The sequence below is a fragment of the Nannospalax galili genome, unplaced genomic scaffold, assembly GCF_000622305.1.
Source record: "Nannospalax galili isolate Female #2095 unplaced genomic scaffold, S.galili_v1.0 scaffold416, whole genome shotgun sequence".
In the NCBI taxonomy this organism is placed as follows: Eukaryota; Metazoa; Chordata; class Mammalia; order Rodentia; family Spalacidae; genus Nannospalax; species Nannospalax galili.
Window position 1 is genome coordinate 187,907 of NW_008338125.1, and position 18,215 is coordinate 206,121.

At 46.5% G+C, this 18,215-nt stretch overlaps 4 pseudogenes; 2 read left to right on the plus strand and 2 right to left on the minus strand.

Moving 5' to 3' along the window:
• Nucleotides 1–1,020: 1,020 nt before the first annotated feature.
• Nucleotides 1,021–1,751, minus strand: LOC103734078 (annotated as a pseudogene).
• A 377-nt stretch (nt 1,752–2,128) lies between these two features.
• On the minus strand, nt 2,129–6,753 carry LOC103734079 (annotated as a pseudogene).
• A 375-nt stretch (nt 6,754–7,128) lies between these two features.
• On the plus strand, nt 7,129–9,506 carry LOC103734080 (annotated as a pseudogene).
• Nucleotides 9,507–16,709: 7,203 nt separating this feature from the next.
• Nucleotides 16,710–17,910, plus strand: LOC103734081 (annotated as a pseudogene).
• Nucleotides 17,911–18,215: the final 305 nt, after the last annotated feature.

The window sequence follows — 18,215 nt, forward strand, 5'->3', positions numbered from 1 at the left end:
ATGGGTTGCAGATCTTTGAGAAGATGGTGAAGGTCTGAGGGTGTTACTTCAAATTAGTTAAATCACTTAGGCCCCTACAATGATTAGTGGGTTGGACAGGACGGTGGAACTGTGAGATACCATATATTGGTAGCAGATCTTTGAGAAGATGGTGAAGGTCTGAGGGTGTGACTTCAAATTAGTTAAATCACTTAGGCCCCTACAATGATTAGTACTATTTTTTTTTTTTTAGATGATAAAAAATATCAAAGAAAAGCTGGGTGTGGTAGCTCAAGCCTTTAATCAATCCCAGCAGTTTGGGAGGCAGGCAGATCACTTCTATTTCCAGGCTACCTGGGGCTACAGGGAGACCCTGTCTCAAAAAGACAAAAACAAACAAAAAAGATTAAAAATTAAAATGTTTTACCAATTTTATTTTTATTTTTTTAGAAGAAGCACTTTATTACATCAGCATTGACATATTCAATAAGACAATGTTCTGAGCTAGGCTGCATCTCTTACAAAATTGGCTGTTACATGTTTAGGTTTACAGTTGAATTATTACAGTTATAGGGTTTATACTGAGTACAATATTGTATAAGACATAAAATTAAATGAGGTTTTAACCTTTAAAGAAGATCTCCATTTCATTAAAATACAGTTTCATGCAGAAAATTTCATTTTTAATGCAATTGACATTAAGATGCTTACATATGCGTTTCTAATCTCTATATAACAGATTATTACTAGTCACAGTTTAAACCTGCACGTCAGTTTGTGCCTCCCACCCAAAAAAGACACAAAATGAACATAGTGGGATGATAACTCCATTAAATATTCCAATTACCCAAGTGCTGCTCCCCATACAGGTCTTCTTAGTCAAGGTACAGCAGCCGAGAGCTGTGTTCATCATTCTCTGACTGCCCACATCTCAACACATTTAACTGCCATGGAAACCACAAAGCAAGGAAAAAGTTATACTTATCCCAAGATTGTTGTACTGGGATTTCTTCCTCTGAGCCCTGGAGTAGAGATGCTGTGCTAGGGGCTGCTGTGCTCCTGGCCATGAGCTCCCATTCTCTCAGGATCCCGAGAAGGACAGTGGAATGGTCTCGGGGCCCTCAGGAAAGAGGGGGTGGTCCAGTTGGGTGGAACATGTGTAGCCCAAACCCTGGGGGTGGGGGGAGCAGAGCCGTGTGCACCACAGCGGAGGACCCCTTGGGGGCAGGCTGAAGTACTCGGTAGAGGCTACAAGAGGAGGAGGACAGCCCTGCCACAGGATGCAGGTTCGTTCCCTCTGGCTGCTTGACACCTCCCCCCCTTTCACGCTGAGCCTGTGGCCTTTGAGGATCAGCTTATTAAGGGACTTCTCAGCAGCCACCTCCGCAGCCTGCCTGCTGGAAAACTGGATGAAAGCGCCCTGCTGCCTCTGCACCACGGTGATCCTGCGGATCTGCTGGAACTGGTAGAAGGGATTTCTGAGATCAGTCTCAGTGATGGCATGGCACAGACCACCCACATACAGTGTGGTGATCGTCTTGTCCTCTGGACGATCCAGACGAGGCACAGTGGAAGCCAACTTCAGAAGCTTTTCTGCTACAGGGTCATAGATCCCATAGTTCCGGTCTTTTATATTCTGATGAGCAAGGGGGGTCATCGGGATCTGTGGGCTTCTCCTGTCTGTATGGACACTCCTCTCCTCTCTTACACTCGCCTTTCACCCAGAAGAAAAGAGTGAAACACTGTGAATGGCCTGGCACAGATTTTTGCATTCTTTTCTCCAAGACACATCTGGCAGAGAATAGGGAAGTCCAAGGCCTCCCAGCCTGGTTGTTGTAGGTGTTGGAATCCAAGCGCTTGCAGTGTGAAGAGTTCCAAAGTAGTCAGTCTGCTAAGTCTTACTCTCCAACACGGTGCAGCGCAGGGGGCAGGGCCATGAGTCTGGCCAGAAGCAGCTATTTTTTGGGGGGCGGGGATAGGAGGCTTTCTTCTTTTGGCGGATCTTCAGCCATTATAGATATCGATACACTGTCAAGAAAAATGTGCTTCTCTGTAAAGCATTTTTAAAAAATTTCAAAGGATGAGATGGCTGAGATCTCAGCTCAAGTATCTCCAAATACGTTGCTGTCCATTCCCTGCCTTTCCAAAGTTATTTCTTGGTGGCTTTCCGGATCAAAGCCATTCTCTCTTTATGAGCGTCTGTGATACAAGCTTTTTTGTAGGGTCGGATTTCCTCATAGCCAAATCCTGGAATCCACATGTTCCACCTGCGCTCTAGATGCAGCTGGACATCTTTCAGCTCCAGGGTGCTGGACTTGCGATGCCGAGCGAGCTGGCAGGCTCCTGTCGCCACGTTGTCAATAAAATCATCAGCGATCTGCAGCAGCATGTCCTCCACATCTTCCTCCAACTGCCCATTGGAGTCCACTTCTCTTACTAAATCCTGTAATTTCTTCTTGGTCAATACCTGATTGTTTCCAGGGCTCAGACCACTGCCTGTCCCAGGGGTGCCTGGAATCTTTATTGCAGTAGTGCTATCGGCCATGGACATTCGTGGAGGTGTGCTGGCTGGTTCTGGTTTTATAGATGAGAAGTTGGAGAGGTCAGTTATGAATCAGTTTGGGCCCTCACCTCTAATCTGTCAGCTTTGGACTTCAGCTCTTACAGATTATCAAGATCCTGTTTCTTCTTGGCGCTGTGAGCACCGAGGCCAATCAAATACAGCAGAGTCTATCTCAGTGAAGCTTTTGTCCCAACAATCCCAACTGCACAGTCGCACTGTCCTTTCTAGGGAGGGGCCTCTGGTTCTGCCAGACTTCTGCTGTCTCTTTTTATGCAGTCTAGGAGCCCTGCCCATTGCATAGCACCGCCCACTTCCTGGGCGTGCCCTCCCACTTTGATCCAATCCCAAAACACACTTTCAGACAAGACCAGACATGTTTTGCCTTCTAGATTTTTCTAGATCCCTTCTACTTGACAGCACCATCACACCGGTTTATGTAGAACATAGCTTTGGTGTTGCTATCTGAGTGCAGATGTTAACGTCAGGAACTAGAACATTGGAATCAGACTGTTCAGGCACAGATGACAAAATGGTGGCGTTTGGTGTTTAACACCAAAGTATGGTGACATTAGAGAAATACTCTGCAGTACTTTTGGACTGGAGGGATATGGGTGCACTGAAAAGGGGAATCAGTTCTCAAATTAGAAGGGGGAAAGCTATGGATCCCCTTACTAGATGGTTTATGTAGAACATAGCTTTGGTGTTGCTATCTGAGTGCAAATGTTAACGTCAGGAACTAGAACATTGGAATCAGACTGTTCAGGGACAGATGACAAAATGGTGGCGTTTGGTGTTTAACACCAAAGTATGGTGACATTAGAGAAATACTCTGCAGTACTTTTGGACTGGAGGGATATGGGTGCACTGAAAAGGGGAATCAGTTCTCAAATTAGAAGGGGGAAAGCTATGGATCCCCTTACTAGACGTGGGGAATGCCTCAACCTATCCGAGGAAGGTACCTACAAGTTCCAAGAATTTTTTTTTCTGTGGGAGGCATATAAGAGAAATCTATTTCCCAGATAGTGCCTAGGAGGTACCCTCTAACCTGATGAGTAGGATATGGGGGGAAGCAGGGGTGCTGGTGTTAGTATTTGGGTTAAATGGCTGACAGACCTGAGAGAGTGACTTCCTGCAAGAACTGTTTGTCTTGTGTGGTGGGCTGGAATTGAATGCTTAGAAAAAAGTGGAGGGAGGTGTTATCTGGGTGGAAAAGGGAATGAAGGTAGGAAAGAGTATCAGGATTAAGGGGAGGTTTTCTGAGTGTGGTTTCTGTGGCATGAGGTTGAACCAAAGTTGGGGAGGTGGTGGCTCTGATCTCCTTAGCCAAGCAGTCAGCCTCATTATTGACATGAGACATATTTTTCAACCTTTTGATGCCCTTTAAAGTGAATAATGGCTGTCTGCATTGGTAATTGAGCATCTTCCAGCAGGTCATGTATAAGCTGGCCATGGATTATAGGGGTTCCCTTTTGGGTGAGTAAACCCCTTTCTCTCCATATCAAAACACTGGAATGGAGAATGATGTAGGCATATTTATAGTCCATATGAATCGTTGTAGGTTGTTCCTTGGGTCTGAGAACCTGAGTGATGGGTATAAGCTCAGCCTGTTGGGAGGAGGTATGTGGTGGCAGCAGCACTGAATCTAAGATCTTATGGAATGGGGGCTAGAGGGATGATTGGGGCACCCTTCCAGGACGGCATATCCTGTGGGATATGGTGGGTCTTTTTAAGTTCCCATCTATGAACCAGCTAGGGTTCCTCTAGGATGTGTGAGTCATGTGGGAGGAAAGTTTGAGGGCAAGGTCAAGAACTTCAGAGCAGGAGTGAACTGGAACTGAGGGATCTAGAGGAGAGTTAGAAGATGTCTGGTGACCAGGGCCATCAGCCACAAACTGACTGCCCCAAACTGGAGGCTGTGACCAAGTTGGTCAGCAGAGCGGTCATGCTCCACAGCAGCTTCCAGGCCAAGATGGCATCATCCTTGGCCACACCCACCTGGGCAATCCCAGTGCTCCCCAGAATCGCTGACATGTTTATAGGCAATTTCGGGGAGGGGAACAAGTCCTGTGAGAGGCTAATCTTGAAGTAAGGACCTAGAATCATCAAGGAAATCTCTGGTCATGTCTGTAATGGAGCAAGTAGAATTCATTGAGGTGGGAAGATCCACTCCAACTGTGGGTAGGATAATACTATGTTAACTGGGGTCCTGGACTGAAAAGGAGAAAGGTATCTGAACATGCTGTCACCCAGCTCTGGCTGGAAGCAATGTGACCTGTCGCCTTGCAACCCTACAGCTGTCACTTCCCTGCCATGATGCAACAAACCTGCCTGGCAGAAGTGAGGATTGTTACAGTCTGTGATCCACAAATGCCCCAAACAGACAGACAGCTGAGTCTAGAGAAAGAAAGATTTATTACGGCCAGGCTACAATCTTTTCTAAAGTGTTGGAGTGCAGCCCAGCTCCTAAGCACCCTGGCTCTTTTTATATTGATCATGTTGCTGGGCAAGTTAGCAGAACACAAGAGCCAATCATTGAGCATTAAGCTTGAGCTAACATTATCAAGGAAATACATAAGAAAATACAATTTTCAATCCAAACCCCCAACCCAAACCACAGTACACCTGCACGGAACTAGCTTCCTCCTCTTTCATAAACAGACATTATCAGTCTTACTGTTATTCTACATTGGCCATGGTTCATTGCCTTTACTGGTCAGAGTTCCCTCTAGGGGGGTTTGTATAGCAATTGTATCCTAGGAAACTGATCTTTTAAAGTTTCCCTGAGTCTTCCAACTAGAAAGGGGTCTCCCCCTTTTCTTTATCTCTTAACATGAACCTCCTAATGCTGTGGGGTTCGTCTTGTACAGAGAAACTATGTGCAGGGGTGGGTTAAAAGTTTAAGTTCCCAAGCTTATAGGTGGAAAGTCCCCTTAGTATTTTCTATTCTTTTAAGCAACAATTACTATTTTGCAGAAGCAAGCCAAGCATAACCAAAGAAGCCATAAATCATCAGTTAGCAGGAACACTCTAGGACTCACTGACCTGTTCCCAAGACAACCAGGGTCTAGCTGATGTCTTGCCATATCCTGGGCCAACTGCCTGATAATTTCAGAGACAAGAGTCAGCCTAAACTTTAACATGGCGTAGCTATGGTCAAGAAGGTGCTTTATTACAAGGATATACCAAATACTTTGGTATTAGACCATTAAAACAATGGACCCCAAAACATGAGAATTTCCCAGGACTCTCCTGCTGGGAAACGAAAATACTGAAGCCTGGTGGTTCCAGAGGACAAACTTGCAGCCAAATTAAGAAATTGTCTCTGTGAGAAAGATTTAGTCAGGTGACCCCTGCAGGAGAGAAAAGAGGTTCAATAACAGGGAGAGGGAATAGTCATGGGGTAGAAGGCTTAGTGTTATGGATATCATACCTTCACTTTAAACTTTATCTCATGTTAGGACTCTGAAAATGAACTAGGGGGTAAAGGGGTCTCTGGTTTTGGTTTTCTTTCCCATGTGGCCACATAGAGTATGACTTTTTTTTTTTTTTTTTCCTTCTGAGATAGGGTCTCTTCTTATAGCCCTAAGCTGGCCTGGAGCTAACTATGTAGACCAAACTGGCCTGGAACTCAGGGATCTGCCTGCCTCTGCCTCTCAAGTGCTGGGATTAAAGGCATGTGCCACCACGCCTGGCTGAGTGTGACTTTTTTCATTTTTCACTATTAATTTAGATCTTTTAGCCAGCTTATCTGATGGCAGATATTGAGCTTGTTAGGATTGCTGGGGAACAGTTTCTGATCCTAACTTTGGTGGTGGTGATGTACTGTACCTTCAAATTGAGCCAAAATATATCCTTAAAGTTTTTCCAGGATCCATTGTCCTAGTGAGACAGTAGTGGGACACAGTAGTGAAACGAGAGCACATTTGTTGCTGTGCACAAGGCTTGTTTCCACAGAAAAGAAACTCGGCTAGTTTTCGTTGGGCCACATTCACAGCTTAAAGGCTCAGTTGTCTTCCAAGGAGCTTAATAAATGGTCACCCATCACTCTGGAGACTAGGGGGTGGAAATGCAGGCTGAGAAACACATCTTACATGTCTGACACTATGGACAGTGTCTTCTGGACCATCTCTTCCTCCTGGAGCAATGCCACAGTGCTCATCTGTGCTGCTGGAGTTAATCTTCAGGAGCGCCTCTTTATCTCGTTTCTTCATCCCTCAGCCTGTCCTCATCTTGTTCCACAGAATAGGGACGGCCGCCTAAAGAAGCTCCTTGGAGCTTCAGCCCTCTCTCATCCACATACACAATCTGAGCTTGTAGCCATTTCCATCTGAAGTCCTGGGTGAAGCCCTGTCCTCTTGCTGGCTGTACCTGTTGTGTGTGGGCATCTAGTTCTTGATGCAATAGGCAGCTGAGGGTAGTGATTTGTTGGGTCCATCACACAGACTACCTTCTCCATTGTGGTCTCTAGCATCCCTGTGCTGTCACAGGACAGTAGCCAGGCCCTCTGTTCATGATGGGCACTTTGTCAAGATGGTGGTGGAGGCAGAGAAGTCGTGCTGTTCATTCCGCTGGTGGCACTGAACACGATGGTCCCCTTGTCCGGTTCCTGCTCCCAGCTCCCTGTCCAGGCTTTTCACCACCTCTACCACTTTGTCAGTTTCTCAGTGGCTGTTGTAACTTGTGCCTCTTCTCCCATTGTTTCTGCAGCTCCAGCTCCCTGACATTGTCTTCCACCCCACTCCAGGAACCCCATGGGCAGAGCTCCACTGTCCTCTTCATTGCTGGTGTCCAGGTATCCACATGGGTGCGATCTGATTTTGGGGTAGGACACAAGCTCCTTTTCTTCATCTTCCATCTTGGGGCCTGGACCCAGAAGCCTGGAACTGAAGTCTACATTGCTAGTCTGGTCACTGAGAGCAGCAAGTTCCCTGCCTGAAGAACCAGCTTCTTCTTTGCAAATTCACCCTCTGCTTGGTTTTCTTGAAGGCACCATCTCCTGGGGTGTGAGGTACTCAGAGCCCAGCAGGTGCCACACAGCTCTGGACAGAGCCTGTATCCTCAGCTTGGCTCGGATCTCTTCCAGTGGCGTTCTGTGAGCCACCTAACACTCCACATTGCCCAAACATCAGTTGCAGGGCTGCTGGCCCTCCAGCTCCACATCTCCTCAGCCAGGACAGAGCAGGGGTTTTGTCCTGTCAAGTTGTCCACATTCTCATCTTCCCCGTAGACCTCTTGCTTCTTCCTTCACTCTGGCTTCTTCAATTTTCTCATCACTGAGATCAAATACAGAATATGATGCCACTTACTGTTGGCTTGCACCTAATTTAAGTTGAGAGATATTTTTCAGCTGTTATCCTTGGATGCTATAATAGGCATTTGGTTTATACTGACAGGATCCAGAATCTCTTTGGAGACAAATCTCTGGACACCTCTGAATGATTATCTAAAAGAGCTGTGGTGTGTCGATCCACCCAAAATGTGGGGGTGCCATTCCCTGACTTTTTTCCTGAATTCATACAAAAGATACAGCTAACTGAACAAGAGCGTTGATCACTAATTCCTGACACTGGAATGTGACCATCCGTTTCAGGACCTTACCACCATGCCTTCCCCCCATGATAGACTGCACCTTGAGTTAACCCAAAGTAAACTCAAGTTATTGTCAGGAGTTTTATCTGATAATAAATTTGATTCTTTGCAAACAACAGCTTGTAAGGAGTTTAAAGACAGACACCTTATTTCTTCATTCAACTTCTCCGTATGTGCATCCCAGATTCCTCTCTCTCATGAATGTCTTTAGAGCACAACTCGGGTTTGCATCATGGCTCTAGCCCCTCTCTTTTGATATTTCTGACTGTTTGCCAGGCTAAAATGAGCCTGCTATGGGAAGTCCAACAACCACACTGTAGCACAGCTGAAGGGTCCCACTCAGAGCACAGCTCTGACAAGCACCCCCGCAGGGTACGGTAGAAGACCTATGGATCCCTGGGCAATATCTTTACTCTCTTGGATCCTGAGACAGTGTAAAAGCCCCAGATGTGGTGTGGTTGGGATGAAGTAAATCACTCAGGAACACTGACAATATAATCATAAAGAATGGTGTTTAAACCTAGGTGTCCACTTAAAGAACGTGGTTTATAACACCAAAGAATTTTTTGAATCAGAAATGAAGCTGTCACTAACTTCAAATGACAAGAGTAGTTATGTTAAATTTTTAAAACGTATAAGACAACTGAAAATTGCATCTGAGTTTAGTAAATGTGCTAGCCAGAGGCAAATTTATAAAAATTTCAATTACAGCAGGTTCGGATCCTTCCAGTAATGTTCGGTCAGGCTCGGCCTGCCAGGAGCTGCTGCCCGGTAGGGCACAGACCAGACAGAGCGCCACCCACCAATGAATCCCAGAGAATATGAAGAACAGCCCTGTCTCAAGAACAACTCTGAAGATGATTCAGCCTTCTGCAGAGGGGTCCCTTGTTGGCAGAGAAAATGAGTTACCAAAAGACTTGTCCAAAAGGAAACAACAGTGGAATGATAGTTAATGTCCAAGACTTGCAGCTCTGGCCCAGAACCTAGTGAAAACGAACATGTTGCAGGAGTCACCCAGGAAGCAGCTGATCTTATGGTTAAGGACAAGCCATCCTCTCAATACTGGAAAGAAGTGGCAGAAAAACGGAGGAAAGTTCTCTGCAAGAAACTTCATCAAGAAATTGAACAGAAGGACAGCGAAACTGCCCTCCTGAAAAAGGAGAATCGGGAGTTGTTGGAAGTGGCAGAACATGTTCAGTACATGGCCGAGGTCATCGAGAGGCTGTCTAGTGGACATCTGGATAGCTTTGAGTCTCTGGATAGCCAGGAATTTGGTTCTGAAGAGGATACCACTGAGGATTCTGAAGTGGGAGGTACAGATGCTGGCACGCACTCTGAAAAGACCGCATCCACGGATGCAAAACCGTGCGTGTGAGGTGCAATGTTTGACCCCGGAGAAGCGCACTGCCAAGGTTGTAAGGTACAGATGCTGGCACGCACGCTGAAAAGACCGCATCCACGGATGCAAAACCATGCGTGTGAGGTGCAATGTTTGACCCCGGAGAAGCGCACTGCCAAGGTTGTTTTCTACTTGCTCTTGGTGAGAGTGCATTAACCACATGATGCAGTTACTGGGGTCAAGCCTCCAGTAACTGTTATTCTATTAAAATACAGATCCTATGTATTTTAATCTATATTTCATGTAAATAGCCTTTTCCGTTTCTCAGTATCAGACATAACTTGTATGTATGATAAATAAACTTCCGTTTCCCACTGGGAGAACATTTCAGTTACATTTATTTCTGTTAGCAACTATCAAAAAATAAAAAATTAAAATCCCGCGTGTAATAGCACCTACAAATATCAAATAAATAAACAAATCTAGAGGGGAAAATGCACATTCCTTAGGGTAAAAACTGCAATCTATTACTGAGAGAACATAAAGAATAAGTCCTAAACAAACAGAAGAGTGAACCACATGCATGTGTTAAACTTGATATTGTTGGGTGTCATTTTTACATAAATTTAAAGAAACTTCAATCCCATCAGCTGTTAGTTTATGAAATCCACAGGCCAATTCTGAACTGTATACGGAAATGCAAAGAACCTAGAATAGTCTAGCTGGTGTGGGGTGGGAGAGGACAAAGCTCCAAGAACTACACTACCAGATACCACTTCAGTCTAACACTGGAGTACAAAGATCTGCCTTGGTTGCAGAGGAGAAAAACAGAATAGAGGCCAGGCGTGGTGGCAACACCTTTAATCCCAGTACTTGGGGGTGGGAAGAATGTGAATCTTGAGCCCTACCTTGAACTACACAAAAATCTGTATTTGAAATGGATAACAGACCAAAGCACGAGGCTTAAATGGTCCATAGTGAGTTCCAGGCCAGCTGGGGCTACAGGGAGACCCTGTCTCAAAAAAGACCAGAGAAGAATGTCTTTGAGATTTTTAAGATGAATTTTCAGGGTAATTTTAGATTTACTAAAATGATGCGAAGATGATACAGAGAACAGCCACATAACAGTAAGAACTTCTAATCCCTGAGAGAAATTCAAAGAGAAGTGAACAGGGAAGACAGAGGTTAGATATCTGTGCTTCATATCTAAGTCCAACAGAGGTTGTGCCAAGTATGTATAAACAGCTCCTACAAATCAGTATAGAAAAGCAGCCCAATATTTAAATGGCAAAACACCCGAATAAGAACTTCATAAAAGAAACACAAAATGCCCAATAAAATCAATCAATCAAGAAAGAATCAGCATCTTCCTTTTTTTTTTAAATCTTTTTGAGACAGGGTTTCTCTGTAGCCCCAGCTGTCCTTGAACTCACTATGTAGAACAGGCTGGCCTTGAACTCACAGAGATCCGCCTGCCTCTGCCTCCGGAGTGCTGGGATGAAAGGCATGTGTATGCTGCATCTATTTTTTAATCAATTGTGTTTTAATGTGCATTTTTGGGGGGCTGGAGAGATGGCTCAGTGGTTAAGAGCACTGTCTGCTCTTGCAGAGGACCCAGGGTCAATTCCCATCACCCACATGGTGGCTAACAACCATCCATAACTCCAGTTCCAGGGAATCCAAAGCCCTCTTCTGACCTCTGAGGGCACTGAAGGACACAGGTGCACTTGCACACATGCAGGCAATACACTCATAAAATAAAAATAATTAAAATAGTTTTTAAAAAATGAATCAGTGCTGGGCATGGTGGTTCACATCTTTAATCCCAGCACTCAGGAAGCAGAGGTGGCAGGATCTCTGAATTCAAGGCCAGCCTGGTCTACAGTGAGTTCCAGGTTAGCTGGGGCTACAGAGAGACCCTCTTTAAAAAGAAAAGAAAAACCCTGAGGTCTTTCTCTTGGAAAATATACCTGCGAGTCTTTTCTACCTGTAGTCGGCTTCAAGCTTCCATGCTTTAGCAAAACCACTCTTCTGTCTTCAAAGAAACAAGCTTAGAGATTTAGGGTCGAAAGCAAGTCCAGAAATCTGATTTGAGCCAGGTTGTGAAATACTTTCTTTTGGAATCCTGAAGTCTTTTGCTACAGGGATACCTGTCTGGGGCAATGGTAGAAACGGAAAGCTAGTTGCTCTTTCAGAGACAGCAGGGGGTTTATATGATGTTTGAAAAATGGAGCTAATGTGATCTTCAAGCACCCCATGGTTTATAAGCCTCTCTGCCCTGATCGTTCAATCTCTTCATCTCAGGAGGCTGTCATGGAATACTGGTATCAAACCAGTGAGTGGGCTGGGCTGACACCTTCCACCTGAGGGTGGCGATGTATTCACCTTAGGCTGTGTGGTCCTCAGCAGGATTCTCAGAAAGTGCTTGTGTGCTAGCTGAAGGACTGGAGGGAGTTCCTGTCTGATGAAGAGGGGCTGAGGCAGAGGAGCCAAGTGCTTGTCTTCACGTAGATAACTCTGCCCAGCAGACTCCTGAGTCTTGGCTGGCAATTCTCTCTCCACAAAATCACTTGCCAGATGAGAGCAGGGCTCTAGAAGCTCTGGGGCCTGTGTGGACTGGTGCTAATTAAGGATTAAAGGGACAGCTGGGGTGTAGGTGCAGGAGAAGCCCCTGCAGGGTGCAGCTCAGGGAGAACAATGCTTCCCCACAGCTTAACACTGACAACAGGTCAGGCTAGTTACCCTCTCTGTTCTCTGTACTTGTCCCTCTGACCACCAAACTTCTGTTCCTACAAGTTGAGTTGATATACTGGGAGAACTTGCCAATCAAGAAATTGGTCAGACTTAGTGTGAATTCTAAGTATATAATACGTAATAAGGGCCCCTCATTTCCATAAACCACATCTATCACTATAAACAGAAAATGGCCAACTTGTACACATGACTGGACTTCAGAGCAATAGACACGCCTATAGACAAGCAGGCAAATTAAAACCTCAGCTGAAAACTGGAGACTGTTCTTGCCACTTACAACGCCGCAAGACAGCTGCCTTGTGTTAACCCTACTAATGGTAGACTGAAGCTCGTGTGACTGTGACCCTGACATTGCAAAGTAGCGGGCTTTTCTGCTGGGTTTTGTAGAGGTGCAGGACTATGGACATCAAACTGATACGGCTTAGAGGATGAGTTCAAAGCGATGTTGAAAACCACTCACAGTCAAGAGTTAAGACTGCGGATGTGGCTTAATTAATGCCTGCCTTGCCTGCAGAAAGCCCTGTGTTTGATCTCATCTTGTAATGCACACCTGTAATTTTAGCACTTGGCCTAGGAAAGAAAGGAGATGGGCAGTTCAAGGCCATCCTCACAGTTTGCAGTCAGCCTGGCTCCATGAGACCCTATCACAAAAACCACCACGGAGTATCGCTGTCGGGCCTGTCTTTGCTGCATTGGCTCCTTCCTGTCCTCTGGCCCGTTCATCAGCTTTCCTGGTACTGGGCTCAGTCCATCTGGCAACCTCGATTATGCCTTCCATCTGACCCCACTCATAGTCACATCCTGAGTGTCTGAGAGTGTCAGTCCAAATCCTGTGGTTGTGCTGAGACCACACTGGGTTCAATTCATAGTCTGGGTTTCTTAGAGTCCCATGTCTGCCTGAAACTAGTCAAGACTAGGGGTCAGTGCATACTTCCTTAGCGGGTTGGAGTCATGTGATACCTGTAGCTACAAAATCTAAAACCTCTCTTGTTCGAAGACATCCCTTTGGCTGCGTGAAGACAGATCAGCAGGGAGCAGTGGAAAGAGGACGGGAAATGGTAAAAATGGAAGAATTAAGGCACTGAAATTATGAACAGCTGAGGCCAGTGGGTGTGACTAGTTTTTTTTAAAAGTGTTCATTAAAGTAACTTGACACGGTTAACAACTTCATCTAAAGTCCGAGGCATTTGGACCTTTGTGAGACCTTGATGAATAAAAAGATAGCTCAAGTACAGTGAGGAAGGGTGTTGGCAGAATTCTACCAGCATACATTGCAGGGAGCTCAGAACTCCAGTGTCCTCACTAAGATGCTTGCCCAGCTCTTACTGAAGTCGGTCTCCAATGAGGAACTACTCTCAAGCCTGCACCTGGGGCCACAGCAGTCACGTCTCCAAATTCCCAGGCTACTCCAGTGGGGAATGTCATCTAGGCCTCATCTGGTTTGTTGTTCCAGCAAATTTTAAAACTTGGCAGGATTGACAGCACTCTGGATCTTCATGATCTGTGCCTGTTTCAGCTCAACACTGCCACGGTCACTAGGGAGCTTGGGCTTCCTGGAACTTCAATAGCCAAGACAACCACTGAACTTGAGGCCACAGGGGTTGGAACCCCTGCATGATCAGCTGTGGACCCCACTTCTCGATTACCATATGAAAGGTTGGAGTTGCCAGCATTTTAAGGGGCATGGAAAGAAATCTACTTTTCAGAGAAATAATAGAAATCTGTTCTACCTATTACCTTGGATGGCACCCGGGCATTCTAATCTGTACCAATCACTAGAACTTTCTGGTGTTGTTCCCTTCCCTAACAGTTAATTCACAGGGCCTGTCAAGCCCTCTGGATACCTAATTCACCTGAGGACTTGCTAAGGAGAAGGGAGAAAGTAATGGCCTTAATGAAATAATGGCCTTTCCCAGAAAACACACCCTCAGGGCATTTGCTAACACAGCTTCACTGCCAAACCTGCCTGCTTTTCTGAGTTCTAACTCACAAGGGCAATTTCCCTTTAAGCTTTGCGTCTGTGATTGCCAGTCAAGATTGTGAGCATGCTTGCCAGGAAAGTACACGGTGAACATGGGAGCTTGGTGGGCTTCTATCACTAAGGGAAGGGACCTGTCTTTTCCTGGATGGCTCGGGTCCGACCTCAGTCTCTAAGGCTGGTGCAAAGAATGATGTGAAGGGAGAAGTTATACTGCCCCAGCCGATCAGACTCAGAAAGACTGAGTCTGGAAAAGTCTTACAGGGTGTGGAATTAAAAGATTAGAATTCCTTGACCACATAGCCTGGTGTGGTAGGCAAGCCTTTAATGCCAGCACTTGGGAGACAGAGGCAAGCAGATCTAAGAGGAAACCAATGTGGTCTGCATAGTGACTCCCAGAGCACCAGAGAGGCTCCAGGAAGACCCTGTCTCAAAGAAATTCTTTCTCATAAACAGGTCAAAGTTTGACAGGGTTTTTTACACCCCCCAACCTAAAGCAGTTAGATCGACTCATACAACACACTCATTATCTATTCCTCTTCAGAGTCAAATATTTAGGAGCAACTTAAGGCAGAAAGGGATTTATTTGGTTCAGACTTCAATGAAGCGGGGCATGGTGGTCCCCATTTTTAATCCCAGCCCCCTGAAGGCAGAGGCAGGCTGATGGGAGCTCAAGGCCAGCCTGGTCTACATACTGAGTTCCAGGCCAGCTTGGGCTACAGGAAGACCGTCTCAAAAGACCCCCTATGCCCCCCAAAATAGGAAGATCAGTGATGCTTGTTGGCATCTAGCTTACTGAAGTGTGAGCCTCAAAGGCATTGACAGACCTGGGTGTGGTAACACCCACCTTTAATCCCAGGACTCAGGAGCCAGAGTCGGGAAGATCTCTGAGAACCAGGCCAGCCTGGTCTACATAGTGAGTTTCAAGACAGCTGGGGCTACAGCGAGACCAGGTCTCACCCCTCCCCCCAACAAAAAGAGGTCAATGGAATGTGCTGTCTGGTGGGAAATGGCAGAGGGAGGAAGAAGCGGCAGGTGGTCGCACTAACTAAAACAAGCAGAGAGAAATCAAAGTTTCATGCTCACTTTGATTTGATTGAGTCTGAGAACGTAGTCCATGAGATGGTACCACACACATTCCGAGTGCGCCATCTTCCTGCTTAGCAAAAGCCTTCTGGAAATACCCTCATCTATTTACCACAGGGATTCTACATCCCTCAAGTTCAGATGATTAACTAGTAGGTCTACTTGTCATAGAGTTTGAAACAACTGGGCAAAAGACCACCAGAATCATTTCAGATTTTAATTGATCAAATTTATTAGGGCTATAGCCTTCTGTGGACTCAGTCAGATTTAGGACGCATGGCCCCCAAGGTGCGGGTAAAAGTAGCTTTTAAAGGCAAACCACAAATACCATAGAGATTTCTACACACATGAGTAATGCCAGGTGATCCTGAGTATGGTTAGCATACCGAAGTCAGCAGATAAGCAGCTATAGACACCAGAACAAGCTTGTGTTAGTCCTCTTAAAAGATGTGTAGAGACCTTGCCTGTAAGGCACTTTCTGACTAAGTACAGCTGCAGTGTCTGGGAAGCGACCAAGGTCAGCTACTCCAAAGAAAGCACTACTCCAAGGGGAAGCAACTAAGTTCAGGAGCTTAACCTTGATGCTGGCTGTTTCTCTAGTCTCTAGTTTTTGAAGGATAAAGTGGCTGCTTTATATAAAATGAACTTACTTTGGCTATCAATTTTGGGGGCTCCATTTGGGGCCAGCCAGTACATATTCATTGGAATTGGGGGTGAAGTAAAAGGCTTCAGGCAAAAGACACTGAGTACAGAAATACTGTGAAGGTGAGACCTGTTACATATTTCCTGTTTCCTGTATTGGAGACCTCTGGGGATAAATCATTGTAATGTGACAGATTCCACCACAACGCTTGCCAGCAACTTGGAGAAACTAATCGTAGGGGTGTAGGACATATCTGTATGCTGGAGAAAGCTGTGGAATACCAAAGGCCATCATTCTGTCATCTGTGCCTGAACAGTGATTCCGTGTTATAGTTCCTGACATTAACATTTGCTCTCAGACAGCAACCCCAAAGCCATGTTCTACGTGGTTCACTTTAAAGGAGCATGACGCTGCTGTCAACTAGGCAGGATCTAGGGAAAAATCCAGAAGGGAGACTGTCTGGGCATGTCTAACAGTGGGGTTTTGGATTGGATTAAAGTGGGAAGCCATACCCTAGAAGTGGGCGGTGCCATGCTGTGGGCGGGGCTCCTGGACTGCCTAAAAAGCAGAAGCCAGAAGGATGGAGGTGGCAGTGGTTAACCAAGAGGCAGAGGAGAAAGGTCCCTCCTGAGACAGGAAGGACGCTGGAGCTGCCTGCCTGAGCAGGCCAGCCTCGCCTCGGGAGTAAGACTTAGGCGGGCACCAGCCTTGGGCCCTGACAGCATTGTGAAGGTCCAATCTCGGGAATCAGAAGTCAGCCCTCCTGGAGACTCTCGGCATGGCCAGCTCCCTGGCTTCCAACACCTACAACAGGCAGAGCTGGGAGGAGGCGGACTTCCCTATTCTCTGCCGGACTGGTCTTGGGGAGAACCCGTATATACAAATGACCAAAGAAAAGTACGGAAAGGAATGCAAAATCTGTGCCAGGCCATTCACAGTGTTTCGCTGGTGCCCTGGGCTCCGCATGCGCTTCAAGAAGCCTGAAGTGTGTCAGACCTGCAGTATGTTGAAGAATGTGTGTCAGACCTGCCTGTTAGACCTAGAGTATGGCCTGCCCACGCAGGTTCGGGATGCAGGATTGTCATTTGAAGACCACATGCTGAAATCCGATGTCAACAAGGAGTACTACAGGTAGAATACGGAGGGAGAAATCGCTAACTCTGATGGAACCCGACCAGCTGGCCTGCTGGGGAAAGCGCCAGCCACCAGTGACATGCTGCTCAAACTGGCCCGGACCACCCCTTACTACCGAAGGAATCGGCCCCACATTTGTTCCTTCTGGGTGAAAGGCGAGTGTAAGAGAGGAGAGGAGTGTCCATACAGACACGAGAAGCCCACAAATCCAGATGAGCCCCTTCTGATCAGAATATAAAAGACCGGAACTATGGGATCCATGACCCTGTAGCAGAAAAGCTTCTGAAGCTGTCTTCCACTGTGCCTCGTGTGGATCCTCCAGAGGACAAGACGATCACCACACTGTATGTGGGTGGTCTGTGCCATGCCGTCACTGAGACTGATCTCAGAAATCACTTCTACCAGTTCGGAGAGATGCGCAGGATCACCGGGGTGCAGAGGCAGCTGTGCGCTGTCATCCAGTTTTCCAGCAGGCAGGCTGCGGAGGTGGCTGCTGAGAAGTCCGTTAATAAGCTGATCGTCAAAGGCTGCAGGCTCAGCGTGAAATGGGGAAGGTGTCCAGAGAAAGATGGAACCACAGGCTCTGGGGTCAAGCTGCATCCTGTCGCAGGACTGTCTGGAGCTCTCCCTCCTTCTCTTGTAGCCTCTGCCAACTACTTCCACCTGCCCCCAAGTGGTCCTCCAGCTCTGGTGCACATGGCTCTGCCCCCACCCCTGGGTTTTGGACCACACACGTTCCACCCAATGGAACCACTCCTCCTTTGCTGAGGGTTCCGGGACCAATCCACTATCCTCAGGACCCCGAGAGAATGGGAGCCTAAGCTGGACAGCACAGCAGCTCCTAGCACAGCATCACCACTCAGTGGCTCAGAGGAAGGAATCCCAGTACATGAATCTTGGGATAAGCAAACTTTCCTTGCTTTGTAGCTTCCATGGTAGCTTAACGTGTTGATGTGGGCAGAGAATGATAATCATGCCTGCCCACATGTATTCAGAGGACCAGTGGACCTCCTGTAAGCTGCCACTGTAACATTACTTAGAAGACCTGTATGGGTATGGGGAACAGCACTTGGGAGAACTGGAATAGTTAATGGAGTTACCATCCCACTATGTTCATTTTGTGTCTTTTTGGGTGGGAGGCAAAAAATTG